Source organism: Coturnix japonica, chromosome 11 (assembly GCF_054131305.1).
Source record: "Coturnix japonica strain WE chromosome 11, WE-NBRP24, whole genome shotgun sequence".
Lineage (NCBI taxonomy): Eukaryota > Metazoa > Chordata > Aves > Galliformes > Phasianidae > Coturnix > Coturnix japonica.
Window position 1 is genome coordinate 14,845,518 of NC_140673.1, and position 21,983 is coordinate 14,867,500.

The 21,983-nt window shown below is 42.0% G+C and overlaps 1 long non-coding RNA gene across 1 annotated transcript; it reads right to left on the reverse strand.

Moving 5' to 3' along the window:
- Positions 1–566: 566 nt before the first annotated feature.
- Positions 567–11,949, reverse strand: LOC146759027 (uncharacterized). The gene is made up of 3 exons (XR_014932999.1): positions 11,789–11,949; positions 6,381–6,587; positions 567–1,530 (listed from the first exon to the last, which is right to left on the reverse strand). It is a non-coding gene; the product is annotated as an uncharacterized LOC146759027 (long non-coding RNA).
- Positions 11,950–21,983: the final 10,034 nt, after the last annotated feature.

The window sequence follows — 21,983 nt, forward strand, 5'->3', positions numbered from 1 at the left end:
TTCAGTCCATTACTATGCTGCTGTTTCAGCCACTCCAAACAGCCCTGGGGTTGACAGCTGTGCAAATGAGCAGGAGACACAGAATAATGACAAATAGGCCACCCTCTGTCCACTCCCCAGAATATGATTCACAGCATCAGAGTTTTGTTTTCTTGTTAATACTTCTCATACCAAACAATCTTGCAAGCAGTAGGATGCGTGTGAATTTTCTAGCATTACGTAGTTCCATAAAGTATCTCTGCATTCCCCACAGATATCTGCAGAAGACCATTACTGAAAGAGAGATGTTCCAGAGTTGAGCAGCTTCATCCCCTCCAAACATCTCTCTTGGATGTACCGACAGGATGTTGTGCAGCACAGGAACATGGGAACATCAGAGATATGGCCAGGATCAGAACAGATTTAGCTGTGTTACTCCGGATTCCCACTCTGGATTATTTGCCCTTATAGTTCAGCAAAGTAGTCTAGGTGGAGTATGTGTTCAGGTTCTGCTAGTCCCAGAACCTCTCGTTCCTTTACCTCTGCTCCTTCCGCCAGACACAGCCAGATATATCTGGGGGGGTCAGTGGTCTGTGCCCAGCCAGAGCTGCTGTCCTGGGGCTGCACCAGGGTCCCTCTGCACCCCTGCCAGGTGCTGCAATGTCCTGGACCACACCAGGTAGTTGCAAGCACAGAAAAAAGGAGGCAACGTGATAAAAGTGAGATGTATTCACAAACTCCTGCAGAGGCACAGAACAAGTGTTTTTTCTTCTCTAATCAATGTGATTCATTATCTCTGTTGAGGAGCTCTGCTGAAGGAAAAGGTCAGCATTGTGGTATACATTGTACAGATACAATAAAAATCAGCCTGTATTTGCATGGGGCCAATTAGTATTGGTGGCAATGGGCATGCTTTCCATGACATCCTTCAGCTGTGGGTGCCAGGTGAAGTCAGCTTCTTTATATGCCTTAAACAAGAAGAAATTTTGGACGAAGTGCATACAAGGAGGCAGATTTGATTGCATTAGAAACATTAATTCTCAGTTTCTAGCTGCTTATACAGCACATTTATTTGGCAATAGTTCACACTGCCAATTATTACTATAACAACTCTGTGGGTATAGCTTGTGGATATGTTTGTTCCCAGCTCCTGTTGCTATTTGTGCACATAGCACAAACTCCACCTTCAGTTGGAGATGCATTGGCACTGCTAGCCACACAGGTGGTGCAGGTGGGGGCCCATCACCAGTGCTGCTGCCCTCACTGAGCTTCAGCTCTCCTGTTCTTCGCCTTCTGCAGCAATCTCTGCTCTTAAGTTCATCTGTTTCGCATAGAAGCTAAAGTTACCCTTGAAAGAGAGGAAGGCCTGTATTGTGAAATCTTACCTGCACCTCATTTTCCTCCTGGGTGGCTCCCAGACTGTCCCGTCTCATGACATGGCTCGTGACCCTGCTGGGTTCCCAGCTGAGAGGATGCTGCTGGTTTGTTTCTGCTTGGCAATCTCCCTGCCATCCTGCTGTATGGATCTCTTGTGTATGGTGTAAGCAGGAACTCTTTGAAAGAGAAGTTAGAAAATGTATACTATCAAAATTTCAGTTTATCTATCTTGCATGTATTTTTAATGACAGTCACTTTCTAACTTTTTTTTATTCGATACAAACTGCAAACTTGTTCTTGAAGTAAATACAGTTTTAGTCTTCTATTTTTTCCCCCTTTATTTCATTTCAGTTTAGAGCTTCTGCCTGAGCAGCCAGGGAATATATATAATAGGGCATGAATACATTCTTATAAGTATTAGAACAAGTATGGAAACACAGAGCCCTTGGTGACCTTGCTAGTCCTCTGCTGATCACTTGTGTTTGTTGTTGTAGGAAGGCAAACATAAGTATAGAAGTGTTATTGAACAGAAAACCCTTCAAAAATTTCACCAGTCTTTTGTATTCCAGTTGCAGAGCAACGGGGGGCCGCCCTGCTCAGAAAGCATACTTATGCAAGTATTAAGAACTGGCTGAGATAAGAAGTAAAGCTTAAGAGACCTTCATCATTAGCTGCTAGTGGTGGAGATTAGTGATCCTACTACAGGATTACAGATGGAAAGAGTGCTAGTGTTGGTTAATTGTTCATTAATGCTTGTAAAATAAGATAGTGGTAGTAAAACTTGCTGTTGTCTACTCTCTCAAAGTAAATAAAAATTGGATCTGTTTGTCAATAGCTGTATTGATGTTAACGGGAATGTATTTAACAGATCATTTTACAGTGTAAACTGCAGTCCAGCTCTTTCAACATTTAATTAGATGCTATTATCTTAATAAGAAATAATTCATGCTTTAAATAATCTCTTCTCTGTACACAAATGTTTTATCATTCTAATTAGCGATGCTTTCACTGGGTTGCTTTTCAAGGCTTGCATATAAATCTCAGGTGGAATATTACCTCTCTGTAGACCCACGGATTTATTTTATTTACACTACCTTCAGCACTGCCATCCTTTCCCAGCAGTGCTCTTCTGTAACATTAGGGAACAGCAGCTGAGTTTCAGGTAGTGGGGGTCCTCTCTATGCTGCAGCCAAGACGTCTGCAAACTTCTGCCAGCAAAAACCTTTGGGCAGGGCAGCAGCAGGGCTACCCCGCTGCAGGACTTGTGGGTGATGTGCTAAGCTGGCAGGAGGGGGACTGCTGCTATTAGGAACCTCGAGCCTTCTGACACGGGCAAACTTGAGAGGCAAAGGAAATCCTCCATTTTAAATAATAAAAGGTAAACCTCAAATGAATGCTAATCCTGGAAAAAAATATGCATTTCCTAGAAAGAAATTGTAGCTGTCCAGGAAATAAAAGAAACAAGAAAAGTCTGTACCTTTCAAGCTACTTCCCTATAGGATTTTTAGCATAAAAAAATCAAGGGGTCTGAGTCCTCTCCTTCATCACACCCTCACCAAATTTTCACCTGTGTGCCCTAGTCAAGGATAATGGCATAATGTTGTTCAAGATGATTTGCACTGCCCCAGTCTTCAGTCCGCTTTGTTGGCCCCTTGGCAGAAGTCAGAGGAGCCTGAAGGGTGGATTCAGCTTGTGTCAGGTGCCATCAGCCCTGGGGGGAGTGCTGCAGCATCCTGGCAGTGACAGGGTTGCTGAGGAGTCCTGGCCAGAGACTTGGCACAGGCAGCAGTGTGAGAAGCTGCTCTGTTCTGAGAGTTGTCCTGACTGGGGATTTGGTAACCAACATAAACATTCCTGCTGAGCCCCACTGATGTATCTGTCCTGCCAATGTCAGGGACCATGGGAAGGAACCACTGCAGTGGGCTCAGTGGACAGGTCACTCCTGCCATCATCTCCAAGCAAACAAGCATGTGAGATGCTCCAAGGAGAAAAATGAATGCAGCTGTGCCTCTGTCAGTTGATAAGAAGCAATACTGCTGGTTAATTGCCTCAGAAGTGTTAACCAGCAGTTCATTAGTCTTAAAGATTTAAACTTGATAACCCTTTTTATGTGATATAGAATGAGAAGTGAATAAATAATTGCATGCTGAGACCTGCCACTGAGATACATAAGATGTTGGTTTAAGACAGAGAAAAACAAAACCTGTCTGAAATATTTGGGAAGATGAGAAAGATGCAAGTCACAACCTCAGTCTGCAATATGAATCCAAGCCCAGCTTTTCTGTAATGACTGTTTTGATAGGAGTAACAAATAATAGCCAACTTGTCTGCGCTCAGAGTTAACCCCAGTACGGAAACAAAACCACTCTACTCTTAATTTAGTAACTAAAGAAGAATACCATAGAGAGGCTGAGTGGGAGATTGTAAGAAATGCCGTAGCTTTCCTTATTGCTCTTTCGACTTCTTCCCTCCTGCAGTATGTGTTTATGGGCGCTTCTTCAATCGCTGAGGCTATAAATTACTTTCCTAGCAAACTGCCCTAGTTCTGCTTTGGACACAACCTCTGGGCCTGGCAGTAACCGTTCAGTTCAGGCCATTCAGCAGCGGTATGATGGGCAAAGAAAAATAAAGAAATCATTATTGTGGCTTTGTTATATTGATGGGAAGCTATGGATTTGGAGTACAGCCCTCTGGTTCCTCCAGTGATTTTAAGGGATGTGTAAATAGAATATATACCACTGTGTGGAAGCTGTTGCTTAAAATCAAAGCTTGAGCAGCCAGATGAATGTGCCTGGTGCCCAGGTAATTGAAGGAGAGAAGAGTACAACATGCAGGTAATTTCATTTAAAATCAAGGTATGCATTAAGACATTCTTATGTACAAACTTATGACTGCAAGTGATTAGGAAACCAGAGATCTCATGCTTTTTTTGTCAATATTCTTTTCTGGAATAAACTCTCTGAACAGCCGCATTTAGCATGTAAATGGGATGCTAGAGTAAGGGCATGTATGATGCTGGTGGAGACCAGAAAGATACTCATGGTTTGTACTGGAATAAGTGAACGGTGAAGCCCCTCTATGGCTGGATGAGAGGAAGCTTCTGAAGAGAGGTCTTGCCATTCATTCTACCTCATTACAGCTACCTGACTGATAGCAAGGCTGCAGCTCAGTGCAGCAGCTCATTAGTAAGAGAAGACTCTGACATTAGTTCAGATGTTGATCGACGTGACTGGTAGTGTGAAGTCTGGATTGTGTTGTCAGAATGAGCTTTGTCATCTGCATGCAGCCTGATGGCTTATCTTGGAGAACTGGTTTATGAAGAGTGTGTTAAACTGTTTGCCAGGGGATTTAATGCTCACTCAGCCGTTGTTTGACGCCATGGACCAGCGTGGCTTTTTCTACCTACCAGCTTACAAAAGGCCAGGTGAAAAGATCAGGAAAAGGCAAGACAAATTTCCAAAGCTGCCTGCTTCAGCCCAGGGCCTGCTCAGAGCCGTGAGCTGTGTGACGTGAGTGCAGCTGCTTGAAAGTTAGGTCATGGCAGTGCTCATGGAGGTGCTGACAATATGCCCATGTGCCCATGTTGCATGTGTCAGTGCAGTTCTCTGGCAGGACTAATGTATTGCTGTTATTATCCAGTCTTTTGCTCTAATGCCACATGACAGAAGGGAAAAATCTTGCGTATCTTGGTTCTCCATTGGAGCATTAAAGGCAATTTCAAATTGTTCTGCATTAAAAGCTTATCAAGCACGATGCGGCCTTCCGGGGCTTTGTCCCTGGCATGCTCTGGATGCCCTTCCTGCACGCAGCTCCGAGTGCACTGCCGCTAGCAGCAGCCCCCATGGACACTCTGGAGGAGCCTGCGAACTGTTCTCATGCTATGTTTTCCTTTGCAGGATCTTTTTCCCAGCTCACCCATTCTAAACAGTTGCTGGTTTCCTGTGACCTTTTGGACCTACACTTCAGATTCTTGTACACTACAATTGAGCTTCCCTCTCCTTGCCTTGTTATGAGCCAGCACATGATGGATGAGCCCTCAGCATGCCTCGAGGTGCAGCAGGAGCAGCGGAGGAAGTAAAGACAGCAGATCTACTTCAGCAAATTAGCAGCAACAGCAGGCTCTGTTGTGGCAGTTCTGTTGAATGCCATCATTTTAACTGTTCACTATGGAATAGTTCCTAAATGGCATTTATATTTAAGTCAGTTTATTATATTATTCCAGCCATGCAAAGCTGTACTACAAATTTACCAGCTCAGGCACAAAATCTATTCACCCGCCCTTTTCCAAGTTGATGATAATGGACCCCCCTCCTCCCCTTTCTTTCTTTCTTCCCTCAAATGATTATATTTTGCTTGCCCATCAAAACAAATCACTCATCTTGGGTGAATAAAATTTTGCAAGGCTGCAGTCTGCAGGATGTCACTGATTTTCTTTTTCTCCACATTTTTTTCCCATTGCTTTCCACAGATGATTTTATGCCCCTTGTTTAATTTTTATATGCAAACCATTCCACTAAATTCTGATGTTGTCATTTTGATGCAGCTCTGATAACACAACACCATTTTCCTTCTACAGAGAATAACATTTTGGTGTCCATTTTTGATTATTTCTTAAATCAAATAAAAAACTAAATGGAAAAGGAATGGCTTAGGCCAAGCTTCTCTTTTTATACCTCAGATTTCAAAGCTTTTCCTCAGGTTTTTGCCCTCAATGGGTATTTTAACCAAATAAAGCAGTTCAGATTGCACTCAGCAAGTCCTGGGATCATTCAGAAGGGGCAGAGCTTTCCTGCACAGGGAATGCTGACCTCAGAAAAGTTCAGGGGACCTGTGAGAGAGCACTGCTGGGAGGGTGGCACTCCCAGAACTGTAAGGACAGAAATCAGAAAATGGACTGCTGTCCACTAACTGAGGGTGCCCAGAGGATGTGCCTAGCTGCAGACCCTGCGGCAGGACACGTGTGGCAGGGCACCCATCCCAGCCTCCTTGGCCCCCTGGGGAAGAACACTGCACACAGCACTTACCTGTCACTCCTTTCTCAGCTCCTATGGGAATGCCATGGGTGCCCCTCCAGCTTTGTTGCAGCAGTAGCAGCCGGACAGACACAGTCTCAGGTTCCATTCCTGGTTTATTTTTAGCACTCCACCTGCTTTCTTTTCTCTTTTTAAACCAACATGATGCTTCCACGGAAGCTCTCTGCAACCCCGCTGCCACCTGCGTCGTCAGAGGAGCTAAAAATCAAAAATGAAATAATCAGTTATTGTAAGCTGAAGCTTAAAAGGGTATTAATTCAGTGGGATAAACTGCAGTTAAGAAACTTTCATCAAGCAGGCTGGGTTAGGTGGTTAAAAGCAAGAAAAAAATCCTAAAAAACATACAGTAGGTAGCAGTTTATGTGTCAAGAAAACTGAGCGAAATTTTGACACTCTGATGTCTAGCAGATAGCACTTAAATCATTTTTCTCCAAACTTCAGTCATAAAACTTCAAAGAGTTTTAGCCATAATACAAATTTTTAGACTAAGAAACGGTGTTTGAAGTTATTTTATAGGATTTTGCTGCAAGGGCTCCAATTGATTTGTAGTAAGATAAAAGAAGAAAACTTTATTTTCGAAGCTTTGTCGGAAAAAGCTTAGCTTCCATTGGCCGTTTTGCCAATATGCCTTGAGGGGATGATGATGTCGACAAGGATATTATATGCCTATACGAACTGAACTGAGTTTACACCTCCCGCTGTTTGTGTTATGGTTAAAATCTGTCACAAAACTGGCAGTGATTTATTAAATGTTTAATGAAGTAAGACAAAAACTTCAAGAACTACAAACAGAAAAGTAGAACATCACATTAAAGTATAATAATATAGGTTACATTTCTGTTTTTTTTCATATTTCTTTTGCTAAAAATGTGAAAAACACAATTAGAAATCAAGGTAGTATCAAAAGATTACGGGGTGTCACAGATCATTCTACCAAAGGTTGCGCCGCTTCGGCTCACTTTTTTCTTTCTAAACACAGGAATGAAAAAAGAATATGAAATAATGGTATGCTCACATCAAGAAGAAAGGAGCATTACAGAGCATTGTCTCAGTGACAGAGAATGTTGAGTTTTCAGAACAGTGGTATCAAATATGACTCAGTGTTATTTTACTATTGCTGAATGGCCCAGTTAGAAGCAAGTTCTGCTTAGAGTAGCATGTTTAAATAATGCTATTTTTTTTTTTTAATGTCACTTAATTTGTTTTTTTCTCATTTGCTTGATTGGATTTATGATCTTAAAAATTAATTCCTGTATGCTGATCTCAGATCTATTTTATTCTCCAAGTTTTCAGAAATTGTCATTACACTTGGTACTGCTTTATGTTTTCTACATTGTAATAAAAGGCAATATTTAACCGTCCTGTCTGTCAGTGCCTGTGACTTTAAAGCTGCACAAGTGTACTTCTGTGGGTATTTGGCAGAGGTTATTTACATTTCTGTGCATAATAGAGAGTCTATATTTTAAGTTTAATTATCTCACTTTGTAAAGTGTAACCTGTGTTATTTGACTTGCTGATTATTTATGTACGAGTTGAACTAAAAATTCATTAAACATGGCAGGAGGAAGGTTTCAGATTACAAATCCATGTTTACTCTGTTATTTAACTCAAAGAACATCAGCTGTCAATACATCCATACCAACACGCAACTTCAGCACACAGTTTGTGCTGGAATTTGGCAGTGCTGCAGTGCCACACGGGCTGTACAGCCCAGTTTGTTCCATAGACTCTCTCCTCCAGGCCATCCTTTTTTGCTCAGAAACATTTTCAGATACACAGAAAGCAGAAAGCAGAAAGTATCTGAGCCTGGGTGATTTCCAGACCTGTTTGTCCTGAACTACTCACATTTCACCATTGCAAACCCTCAGCATTCAACATAACTCTCCCACCTGCCAGCCTACGCAGCTCTGACAATTCACGTTTCTGTTTAGTAGCAATGTAACAGCAAATTATTAAATAACAGAGTTTTTTCAATCAGTGATTAGGTACAACAGCCAATTACACTGACAGACATCCCCTACAGCAAATAATTAAGCTTGATGGTTTTTGGCCTTCCCACACTCTATGGCTTTGCACAGTTCTGGGTGTTGGCTCAGTTTCACCATAAACAGGTGGGTTTAGAAATTGCAAGAGAAGCTGTAAGTGATCATTTTTGCCCTTTCTAATGGATGTCATTGGCTATGCCTAGTTTGGAAACATTCAAGGGTTCCATAAGGAAACATGCCAAAACAAGGCAAATGACACTGGAGGTGCCCTTAATCCTCGGTGTTATATAAAATAATTTACTTGGGTTCAAAACAGGTTTATTTTAGCTAGTTTTTAATCAAGTAAGTCTTGAATTTTTTATTTTTATTTATTTTTATTTATTTTTTTTTCCTTAAAGGCCAAGACATAAATACTGGCTGTGTATTTTTACTGTCACGTCTGATTTTGTTTCAGCCAGCTACGTATTGTCAGAGTTTTTTCAGCACAAAAAAACAGGGCTGTGGCAGCTGGCTCCAGGTGACGGTATGCTCATCATCTTTACCCCTTGTGCCTGTGTGTGTCTGTGTACAATAAAGTTGCCTGTCTCCCCATTTTAAGTGATGTACTTCTGGGAAGCACTCTTCATGATGGACATTTCTGTCTCTCCAGATCTCTCCTTCAGAGCAACAGGAAAGAAGTGCTGCATTTTAGACTTTTTTCCTCAATTTCAAATGGATTTTTTAAAAATTCAGATAAATGCTTCTTCTCCTTCTTCTGTCCCCAGTGTTTAGTAAATCACACACTGGTTGATGCCAATCACATTGCTATGAGAAGGGATTTCTAGACCCTAACACAGGGCACTGGCTTCAGTCACATGTATTGAACAGCTCCATTTTGTAACCTGGGACACCTGCAGACTACCCAAGAAAATAAAAACAGATTTGCCTTCTGTCTCCCAGAAAGAAATACAGAGAGCATCCTGTCTCTCTGGTCAGAGGAAAATGTGGGCAACAATGGTTCCCTAGGCTCACCCAACATGACCAGACTTGGGAATGCTGCTGTCAGGGAGGTCATGAAAGTGCGAGCCATGCCCAGCTTAGCCCATGGGATGCCTGGCAGTAGTAGCACTGCAGGAACAGCTGGGCCAGAGTGGGAGCTGCTGCCCTGCCTGGGGTCTTGCCCCACCTCCCTTTTTAAAATCTACACTTAATACATTTGTTTTTAAGAAATGTAACATTTCCTCAAAGCTGAGTTCGCCAAAAGACCTTATTGCAGTGGATTTCAGAAATCTACAGAATCTACAGAATCATCCTTCTCCCCTTGATTTTTGCATAATTACAGCACTGTGATGTGTCCATTAGCAGGTTAATGAGATAGTAATGAGTAAGATGCCATAGGTTATAACAGACTTTGATTTGTTTCAGCATGGAATGAAGCGAAGTGTTAAAACGTAATTTCCCCATGCCAGAATACCTGAGTGCACCACGTTAATTATTGCTAAAAGAGTCCTCCTGCACCTCCAGCTGAACAACCAGGCAGCCCCCCGGCAGTGTGCTGCTGGGCACTGCCAGGGTGCTGCCAGTGCCCCATTCCTGAGCCACTCCGGGATGGGGGCATTGCTCTTCCACATACCACCGACAGCAAAGTGTTGGCATTTAGAAAGATTTGGACAGCCAACCAGTAGAACACCCATTCATCATTACTGGCCAAATAGCATCCTTCTTCTACTTCAGCATTCTACTCATCCTCTTCCCCATAATCGGAATGCTAGAAACCAGAATACTAAACCACTAAAATACTCTAATAGTTTAATGTAAAACACTGGTCTTGTAAACCAAACACTGAAGACTTCACCCTTCTTAGAGTACCTCAGAAAGGGGGGCTTAAACCCCCATCCCCAGCTCCCAAAGCTGGTATTTTTAAATAAACTACCTTCTGAAACCCCTAACTGCTCGAATTGCACCCTGAGACAACCCGTGCACGAGCTCCAATACAACAAACAAAACCAACAACAAACCTCATCCAGACACCAAAACAGCCCAACACCACACGAAAAAAACACTGCCACCCCACTAAAATCTAACCGAACAAAAGACATCCCACCACTATCAACAGGAACCACAGCAACCTTTCAAAAATCAACAAACCCCCCTAAAACCATTCCCACACAAACCACCAAAACAAAACCTAACCCACATGCCACCACCTGCCAACTCCCCCAAGCCTCTGGATATGGATCTGCGGCTAAAGACACAGAATACACTAAAAACCACCAACATCCCCCCTAAATAAATCATAAACAACACCAAAGAAATAAAAGAGACCCCTAGATTCACCAATCACCTGCACCCCACCACAGACGCCAATATCAACTCCACCACTCCATAGTATGGGGAAGGATTAGATGCCACAGCTGAAGTCCCTAACATAAAACAAATTCCCCCCAAAATCACAAAATAAGTCGCATATTCCCGCTTGGATAGACCCCAAGGACTACGGCTTGAAAAGTCGTTGTTGTTCTCAACTACGGGAACAACATTTTTTTTAACCTAACTCCCCTACTAAGTGTACCCCCCTTTTTCCCTCCCGGGGGGGGGTATACCATGCATAATCGTGCATACGTTTATTTGGACAGGCACAAGAAAATAAGATTTAAAAATAATTCAGCATCCACCACAAGAACACTGGTCCTACCTCAAATGCAGCTACCATTTATGTGAGCAGTATATTTTGGCACTGTATAAATACGACCGTATCCTTTTTTCTGCCCTTGCTGGAAAAGCCCACCGACACTTTCACCAGCTAAAGAAGAACTGGAAAAGGCTGAAACCTATGCGAAATCCATGCTTACCTGCTGGATTCCTGTGATTGTTTTATACCACTCAGAGGTACCCAGACCCAGCATCTCTGTACTCAGACCAACATAGGACCACAGCACATCCCCCTTAAGAGCTACCCAGGCACATCCATTCACCTCAGAAAGGGTGATGGTGACTCTAGAAGAGTCATTAAAAACAGCAGTGTGGAGGGTTATTTTATTTTATTTTATTTTATTTTATTTTATTTTATTTTATTTTATTTTATTTTATTTTATTTTATTTTATTTTATTTTATTTTTCCCCCACTAATAGATACTGAAAACAACTTTGGAAACCTCAAATGCTTTCACAAGGCACAGCTGTCTGATTCAGCCAGCTGTAGTTACAGCCCTGGTAACAATGTCAGAGCCACAGGCAGGAAGAAATGACCAGTGATTTCAGCTGATATACACGACACCAATGAAGGCATTAAGCAGATTTTCTCAGGGAGGCAAAAACTCACAGTTTGAGGGGTTGTGCTTAATTCTGTGCTTACTCTTGATTTGGGAGCTCAGGAATACCAGTTCAAAATTATTATTTATAATAAGCATATTTTACAGTGCCTGAAAATCTTACCTGTGAAGATGCATGTTTCAATGATTGTTGTTCATCTGGTAGGCTTTTATCTTACTAAATCTTCTCAATATATTAATTAAATATAAACCTCAAAGCTGATCTTGCAGTGTTCATCGACCGATAATAGCTGATGTTCAAGAATCCTCTTTTCAATGCATTGCTGTTTCCTACAATACAAAGCCAAAAGGGATTTTGTAATTCATCTTCTTAACGTTATCTCTAATAAAATTGTTACACTCATTTACATATAGATTAGCTCCCTACACACACTTGGATTTTAATTTATATATAAAATTTTTTGATAAATCTGAAATAAGTCACTTAACGGAAACACAAAAACAAATTTAAGTATCTTTTGGACATCAGCAGCACTGAGGCAGGCCGGGTCCCAGCACTGTCAGCTGGAGACAGGTGTCTGCAGGCAGCCCATGAGCCTGGGGCCTGTGGACAAGGAGACACCAGCACTGCACATGGCAACTGCATGTCCCAGTTGGTGAATGCAGTGTCAGGCATCACACAAAGGACCGTGTCCAACAAGTGCCACCACTGAGCAAGCACTGGATGCAGGACATGGCTGCGTGTCTCAGCTGCATGCAGGTGGCTGGTAGCCCTGTATTTAGGAAAGGTGGACACCCTGCCAGGCAGCGGCAGGATTCAGAGGGGCCTCTCAATTTCTACTGAAGGCTGATGGAATCTCCGTACCAGTTTAGATGGAGTACCTGGTTGTGAGATGAATGCTCCCAGATGCTATGAGCATATGAACTAGTTATGTGGGTGAGAGCTCACAGGGAGTCAGCTGCTCTTAGTAACGGCCTGCATCCGTGCTCTTGTCCCCAGTAAATGCAAAGTATGCTGCTCAGCAGAGAAAGGTAACCTTCCCTTTACCACAGTAAGAACTTGCACACGTAATTACTGCTGATGCACTGTAAAATTATCCCCTGGCTGTCTCACAGTATCTTATTCAGGTGCCCATACCTTTAATCTTGGTGTCTCCTGGCTCCCAGTTTTGCTAATACACTGCCTCTTTCGACAGCCGCAGCTCACTGAGGCTGCACACAGGTATTAGATCCACCTGCACGAACAGCCTGAGGCTGCGGTCTTACAGAGTACAGAAAAACCTGATCCCTGCCTGTGCAATCCTCCACTCTAAATTCCTGCTGGCAGTCACCTGGTCTCTTAACTTCCAGTTACAGGGCTGAGCTAAAGCCCGCTGAGGCAATGGGAGCCCTTCCATTGATTTCCTGGAGCTCTGGATCACCGCTTCTTCTCAGCCACATATGTAGACAAATATCTGAACTCCTTTACCCAAGCAGTTCACATATCAGAGTCCTGTTGTGCTTATATATACCTCAAATTATTTTTCTTTTTAAAGAAGAAATCTGGAGAGATTATTTATTCTATGTCATTACCATTATTAAAAACAAACCACCCCCTTTTCTGTGATTGGGAAGGACTCAGAAGAAATCTGTTTACCAGTTTCCTACTGGTAACATCACCTCTACAGCAATAACTAAATCACCTTCCGTTCCTCTTGGTGAAGCCATTAAGCCTAGAAACATGCTGTTTTTTGGCAATACAGAAATCAAAGTGATAGCACAGCAGAGGAGATCTGTGTTAAAGAACAAAAATCCACAGGCTGCTTCAAATATCAACAAGGAACCCTGAAATTTTCTATCAATTTCTTTTCATGGCCTTGTGACATTTTCAACTAAAAACTATATTGCTTAACATCAAGGCACTTTGAGAGAGCTTCAGTTGGAAAAGGTAATTTCTGAGTGAGACTCAGCAGAAAAAGGTAATTTTTCAGAGAGGTTCACTGGAAAAAGGTAATTTCAGAACCAATTGCTGCATTCTTTTGCTGTTATTTTGTCTCTTTTCTAAGTAGCCCTAATGTCATTCATGGGCACACTATGTCAATACATCAGTACCGGCTAAGTCGTTTGTGCAAAGTAAGTTTACAGAAACTGTAGCTTTAGGCTATGTTATTCCAGGACTGTGAAGATCAAACAATGCAATTTCACTTGGAAGTTTCATCAATTTTGCATCAATGTTGATGCCAGAACAGGAGCCCTGCTCACAGAATCATAATTTCATCCTGCTAAAACTTTTGTTTTTGATAGAGAATCTAATTTCATATGATGATAGGTTATGAAGTAATACCATGTATCCATAATATCAGTCTACCAGAGCTGTATTGCTTCGCTGGAAATTGAGAAGGTAGAGAGGAATTTTTAATAGCTCTTCTAAACCACATCAATTTGTACTATTTTGGGATATGAAGGGCAGAAAAAAAACCCTAGTTTTAGAATGCAGGTGTTATTATATGTTATTTGTACAAGTGGAAGAACAACAATAACAAACCCAGAGCTTTCATCTGCTTATTTCCTGAAAGCTTTGGAAAGGGAGTAATGTATTTCAGCTTTAATGGCTTGAAATAAAAATCTCTGAAAATTATTAAGGCTCTCATATGTGTATCCTTTGATTATAACTATACGGAGAAATGCAATAACTCTTGCCATGTGAGACATGAAAGTCTATAAGTGTGCAAGAAGAAGCACCACAAAGCCTCACATTTTCAAGTAAAACAGCAAGAATAATTGCCAAATAGTTAATTCCAGCCTTCCAGTTGTGCCTGCCTACGTGCTGAACATCAGATTTTCATTCATTTCTTATTTACTGAGTAAATAAAAAGCCTGTTTGGAGAGTGTATTCACTGTTCAGCGCGTGCGCTGGGCACGGCACTGTGATCCTGCACACAACCCCACCCTTGGCAGCCCCAGCTGGGAGGCAGGTTTTCAGAAATGGGACTGCTCACACGTCCCACACCTCATTTAGAAATTATTGGTTATATGCATCCTGTTATTTAGGTTTGTACACACATCGGAGCTGTTTCCTGGAAGCACACAAATACAGGCTTTGTTACACTAGGAGCTGTCAAGATATAGTATTGTAGTGCTTCAAACCCATTTTTGGAAGTTCAGCCTAGCTAAAGGCCATATTCATGAAAAAGTTATGCAGCATTTATAGATTTTTATTTTTTTTTCCCAGCTACTCAGAAACATATGGATGAACTTTTCAAAGTAAAGTATGTGCTTTTCCAACCCATTACACTTCTGTTTTCCCAGGAGCAGGAACAGCTACCTTTCTGCCACGCTCCCAGGAACACACAGGGCAAAAAGGGGGCAGGAGGCATCTCAAAAACTATTCCCCATATCAAAACACACAAGCTGTTGTACAATAACTAATACAAAGCCTTCTGAGTCAACCAGACCACAGCGGAGCAGGCATAGGCCTACTGCAGATTCTGGTTTGGGTACTTAAAGCACCTGAGGATGGTACAACTCTCTCCTTTATTTTTCCATTAAAAACTATTCTTTTCAAACATGCCTCACACCATCACACTGCTGAACACATCACCAAATCTTAAAACTCATTCCTAAAAGAAACATTCCTAAAAGCTGAAACTTCAGCTGGTGCCTAGACAAGGGTGCAGTTTTTCTGTAAGTGTGGATATAGGGTGATAGGATTCAAACTTCACCTTAAATATTTGGGGTGGTGCTTCCTGTCATAGGCCCTCTTCACCTCTGTGGCAAACAGCTGTAATGCCAGGGTTAATGTGCAGTTTCCTCCTTTTACCCCTACTGCCACTGTCCTCAGATCAGGGCTTCAACAGGACATTTAGGACTGCCCACTTCTTTGAGGAACATTTTTATGTCAACATAGGCAGCTATCTTCTATCCTCACCTGCTGGCTGATTCAGATTACATATCTTTCTAATTCATTTTTTGTGTGGTGGATGAGAATGCACACTGCATCAGAAGGAAAACCCAACACAACCAAATAAATTTCCAAGATCAAATTTCAAAACACCTATGTGGAGATTCAAGAGGGAGGGTAATTTCCCCTCAAAAAGACATGCTGTAAAATGTGGGCTACAGAGCAGAACATTTGGCCTCAACAAGAAGGAACTTCTGGTGTATTTCACTGTTAACACTGAAGGGAATGACAGTTGCATAGCCTACCCAAGGTCCACATCCAACAAATTCCATTAACATGGCTTTATTAACAAAGCCTAATGCAGAGAAGGAAAAAGTACCACCAAACACAAATCTCCCCCTCTGTTCCTGCTGCTTTCCACTCCTCTCCTCCTTGGAAAGGGCATTTTCAGCTGAGAAGCCCTTTGGTATGGGGCAGCTCTCCTCCAGCAGCTGGGCAATGAGCCCTGCATCCATCCTGTCTTCTCCCTGACGGAAAGAACAGCAGGGATGGGCCTGTCATGTATGAATGGAAGGGGAAAACCCCAGCCATGAGCACCAACCTCAGTTTCCAGAGGCGAAAGCATCTCTGTTTCTTGCAGTCTGCTACAGCTAAGGAGGATGCGTCCCCACTGCTGCAAGCAGAGTTGGCTGTTCAGTAAAAAAGCTGCACAACATCCTGCTGCTCTCACCAGGTCTGGGCCATGACAGTGACCATGGATAGTGGCTGCAGCTCGCACCGCGTGCACTGGGAGGACGATCGATGAGGGAGGGAGGGCAAAAGTCTGCAGCACAGACTTAAGGCATTTTATTCAAGTTTTTTGCTTTCTTTTTATCTCCTCCTTCTCATGTGGCTGTCTGGTCTCTCTTTATTCTGCAGTCATGGTACTGAATGCTGATGACAATGTGGCATTCTTGTTAGGGGCAGTACATTCAGGCTGCAAGTATCTGACCTTTAGGAGGGAAAAGAGAGTGGTAGTATAGCTTCATGGCTGAAAGATAATTATGCTTTACCTGTTGATGCTTATTTGTGTATAGAATATCACTGTACACGTAGCCCTAATGTGTATTTTTGAGCAGCATAAAGCAGGTGTGCCAAGGAGAGCAGTAGTACATGTAATCAATTTGTGTCTTAAAGCTAACTTAGTTTTGTGAGTTTTTACTCAAATCTTAATACAGGTTCCAGGCTGCTGGTAATCTCACCATACTTAATTTCAGATGGGATGTGACACACGTAATCTAAAAATGGGGTGATCCTGGGACCAAAACATTAGGTGTTAGTGAAAAGTAAATATTAAAAGCATGTGCTGGAAGTTCTACCTGACCAGGGCAGCCTCCAGTTCTTGGGTCACAGCAAGAGCTTCAGGCCCGTTCCTCAGAACTGATCCACACAACAGATTTGCAGCTATTGCAGCACAAAGCCAGGATCCAGAAATGGCACCTGTGCACATGTTACTAATCAACAGAAACAAACAAATAAAAGCACAAACCAAGCTTTTCTAGAGTAACACTACTAGGCCAAAACAAAGGTCTGTCTAGCTCAGTATTTTGTCTTAGGCAATCAACAACAGGTAGCACCCAGAGGAAACTGACTGTGTCCTAGAAGGCAAATTTTCCATAAGTGGAGAGCATTCAGATGTGGACACAGCCAAACATGTCATTCCCTTTCAAAATCTTTAATGTAAAAGGGGTGTAATTTGGGCAAGAACAAGAGGAAAACAACCATTTCATGTAACCTAAAGCTTCATATTATAATATTATGTGCAAGTACCTTTACTATAAATAATATTTTTATATATGTGTGTATATAAGCATGTATACAAATGTACACACACATCTTTATGTATGTATATATTATATCTATGGGGGTGGGGTGAGAGAGAGAGTGAGAAAGAGAGGTTACAGTGGAAATGCAAACAGCCCACCAGCCCAGGGGTGAGAGATGCTCCCATTAGCTATCTGGAATATGCTGATGGCCTCAGCCCAGTTCCTGACAGACATGTCTGCCACGTCACGTCAGTGGCAAGCCTTGTCACAAATTGAGGGCACATTTGCTCTCAGAGAGTAAAAAATGCCAAAGACCGAATGCTTATGGAAGCATTCTTACCCAGCTATTAATTTGGGGGCTCTGGTATGTCCCAGGTCCTTTGGAGATGAGGACTATCAAACCAGCATCTGTCAAACCAAACACTAATTGAGCTGGGACAAATGGAAAAATATAATTTGCCATTTTTGTCACATGGCAAAGTACGGTATGACAACATGGCTGAGAAATGCTCTCCTTCGGCTTGTGCTTCCCATGGAAAGCACATTCTATTAACATTTATGCTTATAATTATCCTGCAATTTTATTTAGGTTCAGTTGAACAGAGGCAAAACATGGCACTTTTCTCACAGATCCGAGCAGCTGATGGGCAAAGGTTAATTTGTCAGTACACGGACACATTAGCTTGTCACATCTGTTATTAATTGCAAACAGATATATTAGTCTAATTAAACATTGCAAAGGACTGACCTAAATTGTTCAATGGTCTGTAGCTACATATATTCTGCTATTAACACACTTCATGTTTCATGTTTAGCTTTTGCATACTGATGAGAAGTAGCATTCTTAATTGTAAAGCTAGTTATGTGTCTTGCAGTCACCACTTACTGCTGGTACAGCTAATGTGCTCCAAATGTAAAAATAAAACACATGTGACACAGCCATGTGAATTTTCTGTCAAATAGCAGCCATTCCTCCTCTGTCGTCTTCATTGCTCGCGTTCTTAAATGATTATTTTCCTTGGCAGCTGTCTAAGTGGCTTGTCGCAGTCTAATTTCAAAACTCATTATTAGGACAAACAGTTGCAGCGCATCAATAGCCCATCAGGATTAATTAAACTGGGAATCAGCAGCTGACTGTTAATCAGATCATTTGCAGTTGATCAGCGTAGAGACAATCATCAAGATATTACTGTAGTCATTTTTTATTATCTGTCCACAGCTTGTAACAAACTGAGTAATGACTTGATACAAAATATTTGCCTTACAAATAGCAGCTTCTTAGCAAGTGTTGGGCAGTGCAGTCACCATTTCAAATAATACAAGCTCCAAACTCTACAGTTCTGACCTGATTCGCTTTGTCCCATTGGCTTGAGATGCTCCACTGCACACAAATAAGACTCCTTCTGGGGGAGGGCATATTTTGTTTTAAATTTCAAGACATCCAGCGCATTACATCCTTTACCTTTGGTCTCACTCTGTGGAAGCATAAATGGTTTCCTGCAATACATGCCAAGAAATACTTTATTCTAACACTTATATTTCTGTTATTCTTCCCTAGAAGAAAATCTACTTAAAATGCTGCACACACTGTTTGTGCCCAATGCCATTTGTTACAACGATATGCAAGACTTCAGAAATCTGAAAATCACTTGTGCAAAAAGACCACAAAACAAATAGAGAGGAGGATGGTTCAATTAATTTCTATAATAGAATCTTTCTTCATAAAGCCAATTAGCAAACATGCCTGATGAGGAAATACTTTGGTTAAGTAATTCCTAGGTAAATGTACCTTATTTATAACTTAATAGAGCAATATATATATATTTTTAAGTAGATTTTAAAAATATAATTTAAAATTTAAATTTAAAATTAAGTTAATCTGATTATTTGAAAATTTGCTTGTAGAGTGGGTTTTCCTCAATACAGTTAGTGCTTCTGGGAACAGTTCTTTTTTATTCTTTGGAGCAAAACTGAACATGAGTGGGAGCTTAACAAAGGGCAGGTGCATAAGGAAGTTTCTTCCTGGTAGAAATGTCAAAGGAGAATGTTTCTGTGCCACTTTCTTCTGTTGTGTGTATAGATGAGGATAGGCTACCACAGAAACTAGAGAAACATCTGAAGGAGTAAGAGAGGAGGAAAGGAAGAAAGAAAATAATTTGTAGCAAGGCCATATCACAGGTGGTTATAAAGCATAAGAATGGAAACTTTCGATTTCATCATTTTGTAAACAGTCAGTATAGATAGTAGAGAGCGCAAGAGATACATTTGCTCCTTGTAGGAGGCAAAGAAACTACTATACATATGGTTATATGTATGTGATCTGATAATGTGATCTGTGGAAGTCCATAGAAAAAGGAGTCTGGTCTAAGTGAATTCTGTAAGGAACATCAGTATCCAGAAATGGCAGGAGCAAATGCCAGTTTTGATACATGCCTACATGAAGCAACCACAGAAGTAAGAGAGGCAAATGTCTTCATGCACTCTCCTAACAAATGCTTTTTAAAGAAGAAGCATGTTTATCAACAGTCCACCCAGACTCTTACCTCTATGGCCAACACAGAGCTGATGAGATTTGCACATGGTAGTCTGTGGTTGGTTTGAGCCGAGGCCCATATAGATTCCCAAGGACCAAAACTTGGGAGGTTCCACATGGTGATTCAGAATTTGCGTTTATTGATTAGCCATGTTCTGAGGCCAGCTGCACCAAAGAAGACAAAATTGAACAAAGCAAACCTTTGCCCTTGTAATAGGTGAGATGAGAAAATGGCTTAAAACAACAGAAAGATGTGGCACGTGATGGCCAATGTAGCCTGGGGTATTAAGAAGAGCTTTCCCCAGAAAGTGTCGTGGTACAAGCATGGTGTAGAGGCTCTTTTGTACTTGCCTGGTAATTGGAGTTGCTGCACTTCAGTCAGTACTTCCCCTCTTCAGAGCAAAGCAAGGAGAGAACTCTACCCTGCACCCAAATGTCTACTCAGGGCACTACACTGATTCAAATACACTCCTTGTGGCTTCATTGTCTGAGATTACAATGTTGGTTAAGTAAAATGACATGCTTTATGTTATTTAGCCAACAGAAAATACCCCTTGGTGTGAGAAGTGTAAGGAACCTGTCATTTGTCAGTGTGTTAAGACAGAAATATGAAGCTGGTATTAGAAGAGGAAAACTCCCAGCTCTGCTGTTTCCTGCCACCCCTGCAGCTTGCTGCCCTAGGCACCACCAGTGTTTGCACACCCGAGGCCTGCCCTGAGCCCACGCACATGCAAGCAGCATACTACATGTGCCTTGGGCACTATAGGGTAGGTGACAGCGGGGTCAGCTCTCTACATTATGGGTTTGAATGAGGCTTACTGCTGACTTGTCCTGCCTTTCTGGAATTGGATGTGTTCATTATTAGAAGGCATATTAAGAAATGCATTTCTTCCTTTAAAGTATAAGGCATGCCTCTGCTCCTTGATGGTAATTGCTGGAGGAGCTGAGGAGGCTGTGGTGACTAATACTATCCCCATATGTTCTGGATTCACCCAGTAGCACAATAATTTTTGTAGGCAATCTTTGATAAGCTTCTGACACTGATGAGATGGAAATTAAATTTTACATGCTCTAATGGCATTGTCTGGAGATCACATAGTGGAATTACAAAAAGGACCCAGAACAAGGAAACATACAGTCTGCCTGCACGCAGCCTGCCAGGGCACACTGACTAGTGACACGCTTTTAAGGTGGAAATGACTGACTCCTACCCCTATGCCAGTCATGTAGTCCAAATGTGTTCCAGACACTGACATATGAGAGAAATATACAGCAAACAAGAGAGATGGCCATATGGTTTACCTTTAATGGTTGGCCATGTAAGTAATGTCCATCTGGAGACAGAAAGCCATCAAGCCTGTGCATGATAGTTTATGTTATTTTAGAAATAGGCATGTATTTTAGATTAATTCTGGATCTGAGGGTATGCTTCAGGAATCTGGGATTCCCATACTTCTGCTGTGAAGCACAAAGACCTGTGTAGTGCAGATATTGGCATCGCACTGTTGTTGCCACTATTAGAAACACATGGCTACACAAGCAGCCATCTGAAAAGCCCTCACTGATGAGAGTATAGCAGATCTCCTCCTGCACAGACACAGTTCATCTTGCCCATATGATACAGAGAAAACACTACTGAGCCCTAAAAACATAAGGAAAAGTAGACCAACTTACTTGAATTCCTGCACTACGGCAGGATTTGGTTAGAAGAGTCCTCCAAGGTGTCTTTCTGTTCCTTCAGTGTTTGTGTTTAAGATACACATTTGCCTTAATTGTATATCTTCATCCTGGAAAACAGACAGGGACAGCCATGCCCCAGAACAGGTCAGATGCAGCATTTCCTTCCTGAATATTAATGAGGTGGGGACAGAAACTACTGCATATCTGCAAAGCAGGGAAGTGTCACAGGCTGCAAGGAGAGAGGTCATGATGCAAACCTGCCCTTTTCCGGGGTAAAGACAGCCAGTGGACAGGAGAGCAGAAACGTGACTGGTCTTATGGCTAAAAGGAAGCAAAAGCACGCCAAACATTTCATCATTTTAGAAGCTGGACAGCTGCTGAATCTGCTCACCTCATGGGGCTGCAGCTCCAGAACTGGCCAGGACATAGTTCACAGTTGGCTGGCAAGGATCAAGGAATG